We start from the raw sequence: 14740 nt of genomic DNA, 5'->3' as shown, positions 1-14740 counted from the left end.
CCCCTTGTGTTTAGAGGAAGTCTTGAGTGCCTTGCCTTTTTTGTGTGTTGGGGGTGTAGCTCTGGAACAAAAAATGCAAAGCCCAAACTTTCTCCTTGGAGTGTCTGGTTCTGACTTGTCCTTTTTTTCTTGGTAATCTGTGTCCAGTGTCACTGGGGTTTAGGGAGGAAGACTATTCATTTTAGCTCAGTGTGAATGCTGAGTATAGGAGGACCCAGTGAACAGCAATAAGCTCTGCAGGTACTCTGCCTATAAGTGCTGAGGTATGGACTCCTAGGGACATGTAAATTTTGCTTGGGGGGGGGGAGGAATCAAGCTTGTTGGTGACAGTGGCTTCAGCTGATCAATTTGGGACAAAAGTTCTTTGGGGAGAGCAGTGTTACATGATGGTGCATCTGGGACTGAGGAAGGACTGCCTTGGCAGCTAGAGGCAGTGCCTTTTTTCTCAGATCCAGGAGGTGGCTGTGAGCAAGGGAAAACTTCAGGGCTTATTTTATTCCCCCAGATTTTTTTTTGCTTTTCTTTTTAATGAAGTCTAGAGGGCAGCCACTTCTTGATCAGAGGAGGCTGGCTGGACTGGGAGCATGAGGAGTAACTGGAAGTGGCTGCCTTCCATTCTGGGGATTTGCAGAAACAGGAGGATGCCTAGATAATTTGGTCCCAAGGGAGGAAGCATCTGTGCTCCAAATTTTCAGAGTAGCTACATGAGCTTTTCCCTTAGGTTTCATCAGCCTTGAATCTTGAAGATGACCCTAGAGACACAAGACGCCCATAAGGAGGACCCTTGTTGAAGCAAATTGGAAAATCTAGTAAGTACTTCCCCATTCATCAGGGACTTAATTCAAATGCAATGGAATTTCTTTGATAGGCCCTTTTGGGTGGCAGAGCAGGATGGAGCTACTTTGAGGAAGATAGAAGAGGCCACAGCTGTACCAGGGCTTCTCTGTGTTCCCCCAGTGGCTTTTTTCTGGGATAGAAACACAATGGCAGATAAAGGCCAAATGGCCCATCCAATCTGCTAAACAAAATCGGCAAGAAATATGGGAAGAGGAGGACGCCTCTTAACATATGCTCAGGAAAGAGAGAATGAATGAAAATATTTAAAAATAACCCTATACCTCTCAGTGAACCTATAAGTGAAAGAGACTTCAGAATCAGAGAACTATAATACACTTGTAAAACCTTAATCAGTATCCCCCGGGCTGACAACTCTCATGAGAACTATTTAAAGCCCAAGTGAGTTTGCTTGATAATCACAATGTCTCTGCTGTGTCAAATACAAATCATAAACTAAATCAAAAACAGTGAAAAATTCATTCATTCATCTCCCTCTTTCACAAATGAATCCTCAAAATTCAATAACATATGTCCAATGAAGATGTTCCAGCACAATGTATAAGAATAAATATATGTGAAAGTTCAACACATGAAAAATCCAACTTATCGGTGTTGAAAAAATATGTGATTTCTCTAAGGAAAGTCCGTAGTATGCCCAACAGAGCTCTGTGTCACTGCCTTCTTCAGGAGCCGAACCCCCTCCGACTGAAGTCTTTCAAAACTTTGTACGCTCTTGGCAATGAAAAAATAGTTTTGGGAATTATCTGTTTCTTGGGCTGTTCAATCTTGAATGGAATCCAACTCATGACTGCTCCACTGTCCCATCGTCTTTCACTTATAGGTTCACTGAGAGGTATAGGGTTATTTTTAAATATTTTCATTCATTCATTCCCTCTTCCCATATTTTTATCACCTCTTAACCTCATTCTATGCCCTTTCACTCTGGAGTTTCCTTTTATTTGAAAGACTTGCATCATGTGAAAATATATCTCCTCTCACATCTTTCCTTCAAAGTATACATATTCAGATCTTAAGTCTGCCTCGTACGCCTTATGATGAAGACCACCGACCATTTTAGTAGCCTTTCTCTGGACTGACTTCATCCTGTTTATATCTTTTTGAAGGTGCAGTCTCCAGAATTGAACACAGTATTCTAAATGAGGTCTCATCGGTGTCGGTACCTCCTTTCCCTATGCACCCAATTATCCTTCTAGGTCATCCAACGAATTGAGTTTTACATAGGATTAGTAATATTGATAGCTCTCTCAAGACAAGCAGGCCATGATATTCTTGCAACTGGGTGATATCCTCTGATGGAGCCTGATGCGGATGCTGCCCAGTAAGGTAGCCCATGGTAGTATATATATTTTTAAAAAAAAATCAACCTTGTCAAATCTTGACTCCTCAAGGCTTATTTTTGTCCACTTGGTATATCTTACTCATGTGTTAAATTTCAGCATGATTAGACAATATTTAGAGCACTGCTTGCTTGAGTATTGTGTATGTAGGTGATTGTGCATAATTAATTTGTATGGTGTCTACTTTGCAATCTGCACCTGAAAACTGGCTCCTTGGGAAGTCAGGCAGTTGGTTATCAACTTCTAGACTGCATCAAGGGTGGCTCTAACGTCATATACCAGTGTCTCTCAAACTATGTGCCATGGTACAGTGGTGTGCCCCAAAGAGATTCTGGGTGTGCCATGAGAGATTCCAGAATTTTACTTGATTTTAAAAAATTGCCTTCGTAAGTATACGAGAATAGATATTCATACACTAGAATAGATGACATGTATATTGCGTATGCAAGAGTCTCAATGTTATGAATGTCTGTGCATAAGGATAAAACCACCAAGACAAGCTTCATTCTTTGATGTGACTGGCCCTTAAACTATCAGCAAGTAATTTTATTTGTAATTTACGGACTTTCCTTAGAGAAATCACGGATATTTTCAACACAGATAAGTTGGATTTTTCATGTATTGAACTTTCACATATATTTATTCTTATACATTGTATTTATGCAGTAGTTATCCTAACTTGAGCAACAAAGCAATCAAGGCTTTGTTATTGTTTGGATCTTCTCATCTTTGTGAATTTGGATTTTCAGGTCAGGCAGAAATTAAATAGAAACGAGAATTGAGTCAGATGGTGGATGATGAAATGTGTTTGCTTGTTGACTATCAAGCTGCATTTTGAGTTAATTTGCACTCAAAAACAAGCACATCCATTGCATTGATTAGCAATTCTAGCTACTTTATTTTCACTATTGTTACCTGTAATGAGAATGACCGAGGCAGAAAGGAGCAGGCTACTCCAAACAACTGAGTGAAGACGGAGAGGGTGGGCTGTATGGAATCCTCCAAGAAAGAAGAATATTGAAGATATAAAGACAGAGACTGTGTCTAACTTTAAAAGGGCCTGGGATAGGCACGTGGGATCTCTTGAGAAAGAGATGATGGTTACTGTGGATGGCCAGACTAGATGGGCCATTTGGCCTTTATCTGCCATCATATTTCTATGTTTCTATAAACCTAATCTTCCATACTGTTACATCCCTTCTGGATTCCATATGCTAGGTGACGTACCAAAATCACGTTAGCTAGGGAGGGTCAGAAGAGCCTGCCCTCAAACCCAAGGTCCTTAAAAATGCATCAGAATGTACCGCTACAACAACTCAATAAAACCAGGCAAAATATAAAGAGGACGAAGGAGCTGCCCTGCAAAATTTGTCATGATTAATCGTGCGAGATTCCCCACAAGACTCAGCCACACTTCTCATCAAAAGTGCTTTAAGCGAGATCAGCGGCTGCTTGCCATGAGTGACGGAAGTCAGAGAAATGGTCATTCTAATCCATCGAGTGATCGGAGACTTGGACATTGGCCTACCACGGTGAGGCACATCAGTGAGAACAAAAAAGTGATCAGACCTGAACGCAATAGTCCTTTCCAAATAAAGGAGCAAGACCCTCCGGGCATCTAATTTGTGTAAGATCTGATCTTTGCATTCCGGACCTCTTAGATGACATGCAGGCACCTAACCCCCTGGTTGACATGGAAAACTGAGACTAGAAGGAAGGTACAGTACGGAGGAACGCCCGCATCCATAATATGGAGAAAGGGTTCCCTGCACGAAAAAGCATAAAGCTGCAAAATAAACCATGCTGAAACAATGGTGACCAGAAAAACCGTCTTGATCATTAGGTCCAGAAGAAATTCATCCTTTAGTGGTTCATATAAGATCTCACCAAGGCCCTGTAAAACGATATTAAATACCATGAAAGGAAAAGAAGATGCAAGGTCACATCTGGAAGAGCAGTAAGTGATCTAGCACCTATATGTGCTCAAAAACACGGAAGGCCTGCAACCTGAACTTTCAGGGAGGCCACTGCCAGACTTGTTGAAACTCTCCTGAAGAAATGCCAGGACTACTGAACTGGGAGCCTTCTCAGACCCCACCTGACTCCTAGCACCCCACTGTGGGAAAGCCTTCCAGGCTTTGGCACAAGAAGCCACAGAAGAGATTTTCTTTGAGCGCAAAAGAGTTGAGAGAACTACCTTCGAATAACTGTGCTTTATCAAGGCTGAGCACTCAAGAGCCATGCTGTAAGACCAAAACACTGGGTTCTCTAGGGACACAGTCCCTGACTGAAAATATATCAATGAAGAGGGAGTCGTAGTGTCTTGTCCCGCTGAAGACGTATGAAATCTGCATACCACGGGTAGTGATGACAATCTGGAGCCACTAGAGACACCAGACTGGGATATGTTGCTGTCCAGCAGATGACTCAACTAACCAGAGGCCATGAAGAGAACATCATACAGGAACTCGTGAGCCAGCCAGGGCCAAACCAAGGCACTCAGCCCTAGCTTTCTTGCTGTTCGTTGACCAAACAAGCACCCAGCTTTCAAGTTCTCTTCCGAAGCCAACAAGACCCTCTGGGGAAAACCTTGGCTCTTGTAAGAACAGATGGAATGCCTCCTGCGAGACGGATCATGCCCCTGAAACCAGTAACTGTCGGCTGAGGAAGACTGCCAGAACATTGTTGACTCTAGGCCCCATGGGCCACTGAGAAAGACAGAAGTTGCACTTCCACCCAGTGGAATGTTGCCAATCTTTCTGGCCTAAGAGAGAGAGAGCACTAGAGCTTCCTTGTGATGTACATTAGAGAATGACACGGGGAAAAAATCTGTCCCCGTCACTGCACCGTCCCCGGCCCACCATCCTCTGCACCGCCCCATCACCGCCGTTCCCTTCACCGCCCCGTCACCGTCACTGCCATCCCTTTCACCGCCGCGTCACCGCCACTGCCATCCCATTTACCGCCCCGTCATCGTCCCCGCAGCATCCATATAAGCTTAGTACTGCAATATTTAGATTATTCCTTTCTTATAAATCAAAGTTCTGGCTGTTGAACTAGAGAAAGAGATGTTCAGCTGGCAGGACTTTGTTTATAAATTTTTATCAACACAACTAATATACTACTTTATCCTAAAGCAAAAAAAAAAAGAAATAAATATAATTTTTTTTTCTACCTTAACTGTAACCCTATATAATGTGATATTGTGACACTGAATGCTAACCTGTAACCCCTTCTGAGCTCTCTGGAGAGGACAGGATATAAATCTAAATAATAAATAAAGTGTCCTACCTGGGTCACAAGGAAGATTAGTGGGAGAATAGGATGTGCTTGCATTATGACTTCTGTCCTGGGCTACTCTTCCAGTGGGCTCATTGAGCTGCTCGGGCATTTCCTGTAGATTCTTTGGCGAGTGGAGATGTGCCTTTCGGACTACTAACAGTCTCTTTGCACGTTGCCCTATTGCAGAGCGCTAGTATGGGAGGAAGGGTATCAGATACCCTTCTGCTGGTCCTGGATGTAATCTCGGTGTATGAGGGTGTGCATAAGAGGAAATAAACAGTAGCTTTACCTTGCAGGGTGTAGCTTTAGTACCAGAAAGAGGAGCGGCATCGCCTGTTTCAAACAGGGTCTTCTTATTGGCCACAGCGTCAGCAGCACTGGGGAGTTCAATAGAAGGCTGTCTCTGAAGTTTGGTTGTTTTACTAGAGTGGGCAGCAAAGAGAGTGGGAAGATCTGGCTACAGAACACACACACACCTGCCCGATCACAGCATTTAGCCAGCTCTCTCCCTCCACCTCACCTTAGTTTGCCGGTTTTCTTTTTCGGCGACCCGCACACTTTCAAAGAGCCGTGCACGTGCGGCTGCTCAGAGTTCAATCTTCTCTGCTGCAACTTCCTGTTTCCGGTTGCGTCAGAGCAGAAGATTGAATACTGAGCAGCCGCATGTGCGGGTCACCGAACAAGAAAGCCTGTAAACTAAGGTGAGGTGGAGAGAGGAAGCTGATTAAACGATCAATTGGGCAGGCGGAGGCTGCGGGGACCGCGCAATCCTTGATGCCTCACTGCGGAGACAAGACCATTCACCGCTCCATGGGGCAGTGACTGGCCTTGTCCCCATCCCCGCAGCGACTGCTAGTTTTCTTTCCCCGTTTTGGCGGGTTACCCGCGGCTAACCGCCCAAACAGGGTAAACCACCACCATGTCATTCTCTAATGTACATATGCCACCGCAGTGGCATCAAAGAAACTTGCACCCCTGGAGAGTGAGTAGCGCCAGCCAAATTTCATGAAGCTCCAGATGATAGATCAACTAACGTTGCAGACCAGGAGTTCACTGCCCATGAATGGAATGGGCCCCAAAGTGAGCCCGCACCAACAAGCTGACATCCGTCCTAAGAGTCATCTACATGAAAATCCGAAAAAGCCACCCCCTGAAGCCACTAGCTCAACTTGCTGCTAGCTGGCTCTGACCAGGGGAGTGGCATCTGAAGGGGAAAATGTAGTGGCAATCGGCAAGATAGGAGGGATTCCCATCAAGGGTGCATGGCCATTCTGGCCCAGGGGATCACCTCCAAGGAGGCAGCCTGAGACCCCAGAATCTGCAGATAAAACCAGGCTGAGAGAGCCGGATGGTCCAAGAGAATTCTGATCTGTTGAATAAGGTTCTGTCTACTTGCCTTGAGAAGAAACACATGACCCTGTCTGGAGATGAAGAGAAGCCCCAGAAATGCCAGGGACTGGGAGGACACCAAACGTCTCTTCTTGAACTTGCAAATGCTTGCAGCAGAGACACTACTGTCCCCACTGCACCTTCGTACACCCAATGAGACGGAGCCAGGATCACCTGCTGACCCAGGAAAGGTGGATTTGGACCCCCTGCTTGTGGAAAGCCGCCTCAACTACCATCACTTTGACAAAAGTGTGGGTGCCGGCAGGAGGCCCAAGGGGCAAAGCTGCAAACTGGAAATAGTGTTGCAGAGAAACCTGCGATGCACCAGGCAGATTGAAATATAGAGGTGAACTTCTGTGAGATCCAAGGACATTAGAAACTCCCCTGAAGAGACAGCAGCTATCACCATGTTGTCCATTCAGAAAAAAGGAATTCGCAAGATGCGGGTGACTGACTGCAGATCCAGGATGAGTCATCAAACCTCCAAGCCTTTCTGGCACGAGGAAGTATAAGGAGTATCCACCTAAGCCCCCATTCATGGTCTGGAACAGATTCCAGTATCCCAATGACTAAGAGGCATTGCTGAAGATCGCAGTCCCTGGACTTTTATGGTTAACTTGTGGGTTGGGATTGAACACCTAGCATATGGAATCCGTAAGGGGCGTAATAGAAATTCAATTACAATGTGCCACTTTATAGACCATTTATTTGTCAAGTGCACAAGAATTATAATAAATTGTTAAGCTTAGTTGTAGTTTAAAAAAAAACAGGGACATAGGGTAACCCCTAAATAAGTAAAATTTTGTATATTTTTTATGTATAAAATTTTTATTAAGCAGCAGATTGCAAAAGGATCACACACAACGTCAGACAATTGAAAGATAGCAAATACCTGACAAACCATGCTGCTATACGATGTTAAACAAGAAAAGAAAATAACTCCCTACCTTCCCAAAAAAACCACCAAGCATTCTAAAGAGATTAGGTAAATCACATTTTCAAAAGTCTGTTTCTCACCTTAGCGGGAAATTAGTTAACTCCCTCCATCCTAGTAAAACACTTTCCAGACAGAATCTATATTGTGGATTTGAGTATACTCCAATTTAAGCGGATTGATCATATGCACCCACCATTGCTGCAAAGATGTGCAGCTAGTCAACAGAGCAAGATCGCTTCTCCATTAAAACAGAGCGCTGCAAAAATGTTGAATATCCTCAAGGCACAGGAGTCTGTAAAGAAAAAAATATCAAAATACAAGATTCCAAGGGTTATATAGTAGGTAAGAAATGTATCTTAAATCATTGGCTTGGACACTTTACCCCTGCTGATTAAAAGCCAAGTACTCAACTGGCTGCGGAAGCCAGTGGTCCCTGTGATGCATGTGGGTTAAGGGTGGGTCTGGGGGGGGGGGGCATTCTGTAGGGTGGGGTTTTGCTGAGTCCAGGAATAAGAACCCAAACCGGGCTCGGATTGTCTTCGCCTGTTTGGTGTTTTGTGCACTGTATTTTGTTGTATTTTGAAAATGTTATATCTGCTGCTGTCTTGGTTTCTACTTGGTTGTTCAATAAAATGTTTTTGAAAAAAATAAATAAATACAAGATTCCAGCTTAACTCCACAGGTCCACAAGGAGGATATAGAGCAAAGTAAGGTCCACCAGAAATTCTGTTTTTAATTTTTAATTTATCATAACATAAGTTTACAAGAAAAACTTCTTGTTATAGAAATACAGTAAGAATAACAAATGTTAGGATCAAAATTAAATATAAAGAAAAGATTTCCTTCCTTATAGCACAACTAACTCATAGGGGAGAAAGGCAGAAAATAGGAGAAGCAAATTAAAGGAATAGTCTTCATTAAACAGGTCCAGCAGAATTTCTAGAAAGGGAGGGGGGTAAATCCAGAACATATGTTCCAAGGAAGCAGCTGGGGAGCCACATTTGGGGCAACAGTGGGAAGCAGCAATGCCAGCCAATTGGGGTTTTTAATTTTTATATAAAGGGGTCCTTTTACTAAGGCGCGTGCTAAACTAACGCGTAAATAGGATATAATGGATGTGTTAGCATTTAGTGCACGCTAAAACAGCTAGTGCGCCTTATTAAAAGGACCCAAAAATTAGCCTTGTGGACAAACAACGTGTTACTTTTGTTTGGACCACCCCACTACTCAGTGTACTGTTTAAGAGGCTGTTGGCAGTATCCCACCATGCGAGAGCAGGACAAGCACTTCAGTTTTCTGTAGAGCAGAAAGATCTCATTTTTAGTCTCTTCTCAGCACATCAAACTACTTTTTTTTTTAATGTTGCCTTGCCTGTGGGTATTTCTTTTTTCCTCTCATTTTTGGTGGTTGTTTCATCTAGTGATCCTAGTTCTGGTTTTTTCTTGTTTTGCTTCCAGGGCCCTCAGGCCTAAGCACTGGGCGAGTTGCATCAACTTTTTTTTTTTTTTGGATGGGGGGAGGGGATGAGCGGCCTTTTTTCTTCCTCACCACTGAGACATTTGAATTTTGTGGCAGTTGTTTTCCTCTTCACATCTCAGAGGCTTCAAGTGCTATTCCTAGTGAAATATGTCTATGCTGTATTGTCTTATGTAAGGTTAAAGCAAATAGGGTTATCTCTGGGACTCTGGTGCTGGAGAGCATCAGCATCCACGCAGCATACAAGGTGTGCACTATCCATCTCCTAAAACAGTACAGATGAAAAACGGTGAAGCCTTTAGCTGAAAAGACCTGACTTCAACTCCCGACTACACTTCAGGTAAGTCAGTTAAAAAAAGTATCTGGAGTGTCTTTTCTACCCCCAATCTACTTTGAAGAGCAAATGCCTTTGCTGACCTGCCACCCCACCCCACCAGCCAAGATGTGCCTCTCCTCCATGCCTTGCCTCTAGAGGGTTCTTTTCTCCTATCATGAGGACAGGAATTGTCCTTTATGATGACCTCACATCAATCCATGGTCTCCAGCAATCATAGACATTAAGCCACAGTTCAATTTGCCTTTGGGAAGAGAACCAGACAATTAGACTTTTTTGGCAGAAAGATCTACCAGTGAGCCATACTTGCCTTCAGGACAGAGGCTTACCAACATTTCATTCTGCAGCTCCTGATTCTTGTACAATAAACTAGAAGCTTCACCATAGGGGTTTTGTAACCTCTCTAGCATTGGATGCAGGGCTCAATTAATTTTTGTCTCCTCCCTCTAAGCAGGGCACCTTCCCTGGACACTACTTATCTTTTGAGGTATCATAAGAATAGCCTTACTGGGTCAGATCAATGGTCCATCTAGCCCAGTAGCCTGACCACGGTGGCCAAACCAGATCACTAGTACCTAGCAAAAATCCAAATAATAGTAATATTTAATGCAAGCAGTGGCTTCCCCATATCTGTCTCAATAAGATTAGACTTCTTCTCTAGGAAATTGTCCAGACCTTTCTTAAAACCAGCTATGTTAATGACTCTTACCATAACCTCTAATGAGTTCCAGAGCTTAACTATTCTCTCGAGTAAAAAAAATATTCTATTGTTTTTTAAAGTATTTCCTTGTAACTTCATTGAATGTCCCCTAGTCTTTGTAATTTTTGATGGAGTAAAAAGTTGATCCATTTGTACTTGTTCTACACAACTCAGGATTTTGTAGACTTCAATCTGCTCTCCCCTCAGCCATCTCATCCACACTGAAGAGCCCTTAATCTTTTTAGTCTTTCCTCATATGAGAGGAGTTCCAACTCCTTTATCATCTTGGTCACTCTTCTTTTAATCTTTTCTAATTCCACTATATCTTTTTATTGAGATAAGGTGACCAGAATTTAATGCAATATTCAAGGTGAGATTGTACCATGGAGTGATAGTCATTATAATAGTCTTGTTAATCATTCCTTTTAAAAAAAAAAAAAATATATATATATATAATTCCTAGTATCTTGTTAGCTTTTTTGGCCGAAGCTGCAAATTGTGTGGAAGGTTTCATCATATTGTTTACAATGACACAAACCTCCAAGGTGGACCCTAGCATCTGGTAACTTATGATTTGGGTTATTCCCAATGTGCATTATTTTGCATTCGTACACATTAAATATCATCTGCCATTTGGATGCCCAGTCTTCCAATTTTCTAAGGTCTGCATGTAATTTTTCACAATCAGCATGCGTTTTTATTTCAATACATTTGTATTGAGTTTCCAATAACACATAAACAGAAAGAAAACACTCAGGGCCACATATGTTGGTTCTTCACAGCTGCCCCAGGAACAGTACATAACTCCCAATTCCCCTCCTCAAAAAAAACCAAAACTAGATTACATATTCAACAAATAACTGCGGGCTCTAGGAGGCATAATGTCCCAAATAGGGGACCAAAGCTGCAGGGAGTGTCACCATTCTGCCAGCAAAGCTTTTTTTTTACATCCAATCTCTCCAGGTGTAATAAAGGGGGGCATTCCTGTCTCCAGTTTCTCAGAATGCATTTACTGGCCAGGAGAAACAACTTCTCAAGCAAGTCATTGGTAGCACTCTGTACCCAGAGATGTAAAATTAGAGAATAACAGTATATTTGCCTGATAATCTGAATGCATTTTAACAACTTTTAACAGTTCAGTGTCATCTACAAATTTAATCATTCAAATTTCCAGATCATTTATAAATAAGTTAATTGAGTATGATGCTCCAGATTACTCCCTTTGGTGATGCAGGATGATTACTCTCTTGATGTAGGAAAGATGGTACGGACTTTTCCTTACAGGCCGTATCTTCCAACGGACTTGGGAACCATTTTGGAATATTATGACTTCTTTGGCTCACAGCCGTTTGCTTAACTGTTGACTCTATGTTTTATGTTCCCTTGTGCTGCACCTGGTATACCTATTTTATTTTTGCTACTGATGTACTTGGAAGGAGGACCCAAAAAAAGGGGGGGGGGATGTTTTTGGGAGGGCTTGTTTGGGGGTGGGATGGGGTGGTTCATGGGGTTGAAACTCTGTGGGGAATGGTTTCTGTAATCAAAATTGTTGAGCTTGACTGTCTTCAAGTTTCAAGTTTAATTTTCATTTGATGAATCGCTTATAACAATATCTAAGCGATGTACAATTTAAAAAACCATCAGAGTGTGGTAATACATTTAGTTTAAATAGGGTAGACAATAGACAAAACAAATTGGACAAACGGGAGATAGTGGGAAGGAAGGGGAAAGTTACAATTTCGTTATTTGTTAAAATTTTACATCAAAAGGAGAACACATTAGGTTCGCTGAGTTTTCGCTGAGCTCAATAAAATATATTTGAACATAAATAAGTTAAATGGCACCAGTCCCAGTACAGATCCCTGCAGCACGCCACTATTTATCCTCCTCCATGGAGAAAATAGCCATTTAACCTACCCTCTGTTTTCTATCCGATAACTAATTCTTAATCCACAACTGAACATCGCATAACTCTTTAATTTTCTTTGTCTAAAACTTTCTGAAAATCTAGATTTACTACATCAACCTTCTCACCTTTATCCACATGTTTATTCATTGTAGGTAGAATGACTGTAATTACCATAGGTACCCACTATCTAGCATAGCTCAAAGCATCTGACCTCAGGGAGGAATTACATGACTGCCTGATGCTCCCTGCCTCAGTGAAAGCCTCTGCAGAGAAAGAGTCAAGGATACTGCATCTCAGATTAAGGAGGATAGTTCACACAATGTGGAGCAATCTACCCAGCCTCTGGAGCAAAACATTTTAAGAAAACTTGTACTGCCAATTACTGGAAACCTTATTAACAGTTTTTAACCAGTTCTATTTTAGCACTTTACATCTTACGCCTGTTCAACCCAACAATTGCAAAGCTACCCATCCTATGCTCAAAAGCAGATGTCAAGAGAACAGAAGCAAAATATAATTCCCAGCTGGCCATCCTCAACAAATGTGAACATAATATCAATTGGTGGCTAATTTAGGCCCTGTGTTGACTACTGCCACAGCAGCTCTGCTTTGATTGACTAGGAGGAAATAGTAGACATGTCTTGGTCAACAGCTGAGTGAATTTTCAAATGTTGAAAAGGGGGATTATGGTGGATAAAAGTCTGTATGAGTGGAATGGTCTCTATACACAGCTGACTCCGTGATTTTTCATTAGGGTTATAGTTGTGGATCTATTAAGCACATTTAAAGTTTGAAGTGATTATTCATATACAGTGTGGTATTACAAGATGATTAATGAAAGTTGATATATATATATATATATATATATCATCTTATGTAATTGAAGTTCCCTTCTATAGTGAATATCTAATAGTATGGCAATAAAATATAGCAGCTGTAAAATAAATGTATCCCCACGAGCCTCCCAGCTAAACTCCCAGGGCTCGTCAGTGAAAAAGAGGGACCAATCCCAGACCTGGAGCCCACCCTCCACTCCCTTCTCCCCGCCCACCAAAATCTCCATACATCACACTCAGCCAAATATAACAAAAACACTCCCAAAGCAACAAGCATACCCCACCATATCCTTGTACGCAATCCCACCTCCCTCACAGAAACCCCAAACACCATGAACAAAAAATCCCATAGTCAAAAACACACCAACCCCCTCCTCCCACAAACAACTCAAACATATATATTGAGGACAATGAATCCTGGTAAACGCTAACTACTAATAATCAAAACAAAAGGAAGCACATCTTGCATAACAGGGTACCATAAAGTAGTCAACAATGTGCTCTATCTGATAATGCAAGTCAGAGAGCAAGTTATGACAACATAATCGATGTACTACCTAAAATAGTACAAGTCAGTGAGCAAACTATTATAAGATGGGAGGTGTAGACACCATCCAGCTGCCCTGCCAGCTAGGCATTCGGCATTTGGGGCAAGGCCTGTCACCTCCTCCCCACAAAAGCTTGCTGTCTTAACCATGTGGCAGGTATTTGACTGAAACTCAGCCTCTGCTGAGCTCCTGAACATAGGCCCTCAGCTCCTCTAGGGTGGACAACATCTTGGGTCCCTCTTGTAGGAAGATCTTCACTTTGGCTGGGTACTGAACAGCAAATTGCAGGCCCCTATTCTGAAGCTCGGCACAGTATGGTGCCAAAGCCTTGCGATTCGCCACTACTGCAGCAGGGAAGTCATGAAACAGACAGATTTGAGAGCCCTTATATTACAAAGTAGGTTTCTTACGATACAAAGCAAAAAGTTTGTCTTTTTCTGCAAAATTAAAAATATGGGCAAGAACGTGTCTCAGCTTCTGAGTCCCGTTCTCTCCATGGGCACACTCTATGCACTCTTTCCACATGCATCATTGCTCCAGCCAAGTTTAGTCCCAGGGCTTCAGGTAACCAGTTCTCCACCAAATGCCACAGCTTGCCGTCTTTGACAGACTCTGGGACCCCAACCAGGTGCACATTGTTGCGCCTTGCCATGATTTTCCTGATCTTCTAGGTGTTCATCTGCGCATTTTAGCTGGGCTTGCAAAGATCATATCTGCTCCTCCATGGCAGTAGTTCAATTCTCTTGCTGCAAGATTCTTTGCTCTGTGTGTTCAATTTGACGTCCCTGCTGCTCCACCGTCTCTTTAATATCATCCACTGTAGCCTGGAGCTTTGATAGTTTGTCTTTCAGAATCGCAGACAAGGTTTTAGTTATTTCCTTAACGGCCTCATCCTGAAGCGTGACCAGAGGGCGGTTGCATCACCTTTGCAGGGGAAGGAGCAGCTGCATGTTTCTCTCTAGCAGGCCGCAGCGCTTTAGTGGGCATTCCAATCCAAACCCGAACTTCTGATCACCCCTTACTGTCTCAACTGGTGCTCCACTGGCTCATGCTGTAGATGTAAGTACAGTAAAACCTTTGGATTGCAAGTAACTTGGTTTGCAAGCATTTTGCAAGACAAGCAAAACATTTTAT

The sequence above is a fragment of the Geotrypetes seraphini genome, chromosome 8 (genome assembly GCF_902459505.1).
Source record: "Geotrypetes seraphini chromosome 8, aGeoSer1.1, whole genome shotgun sequence".
NCBI lineage: Eukaryota > Metazoa > Chordata > Amphibia > Gymnophiona > Dermophiidae > Geotrypetes > Geotrypetes seraphini.
This window is presented reverse-complemented; position numbering follows the sequence as displayed.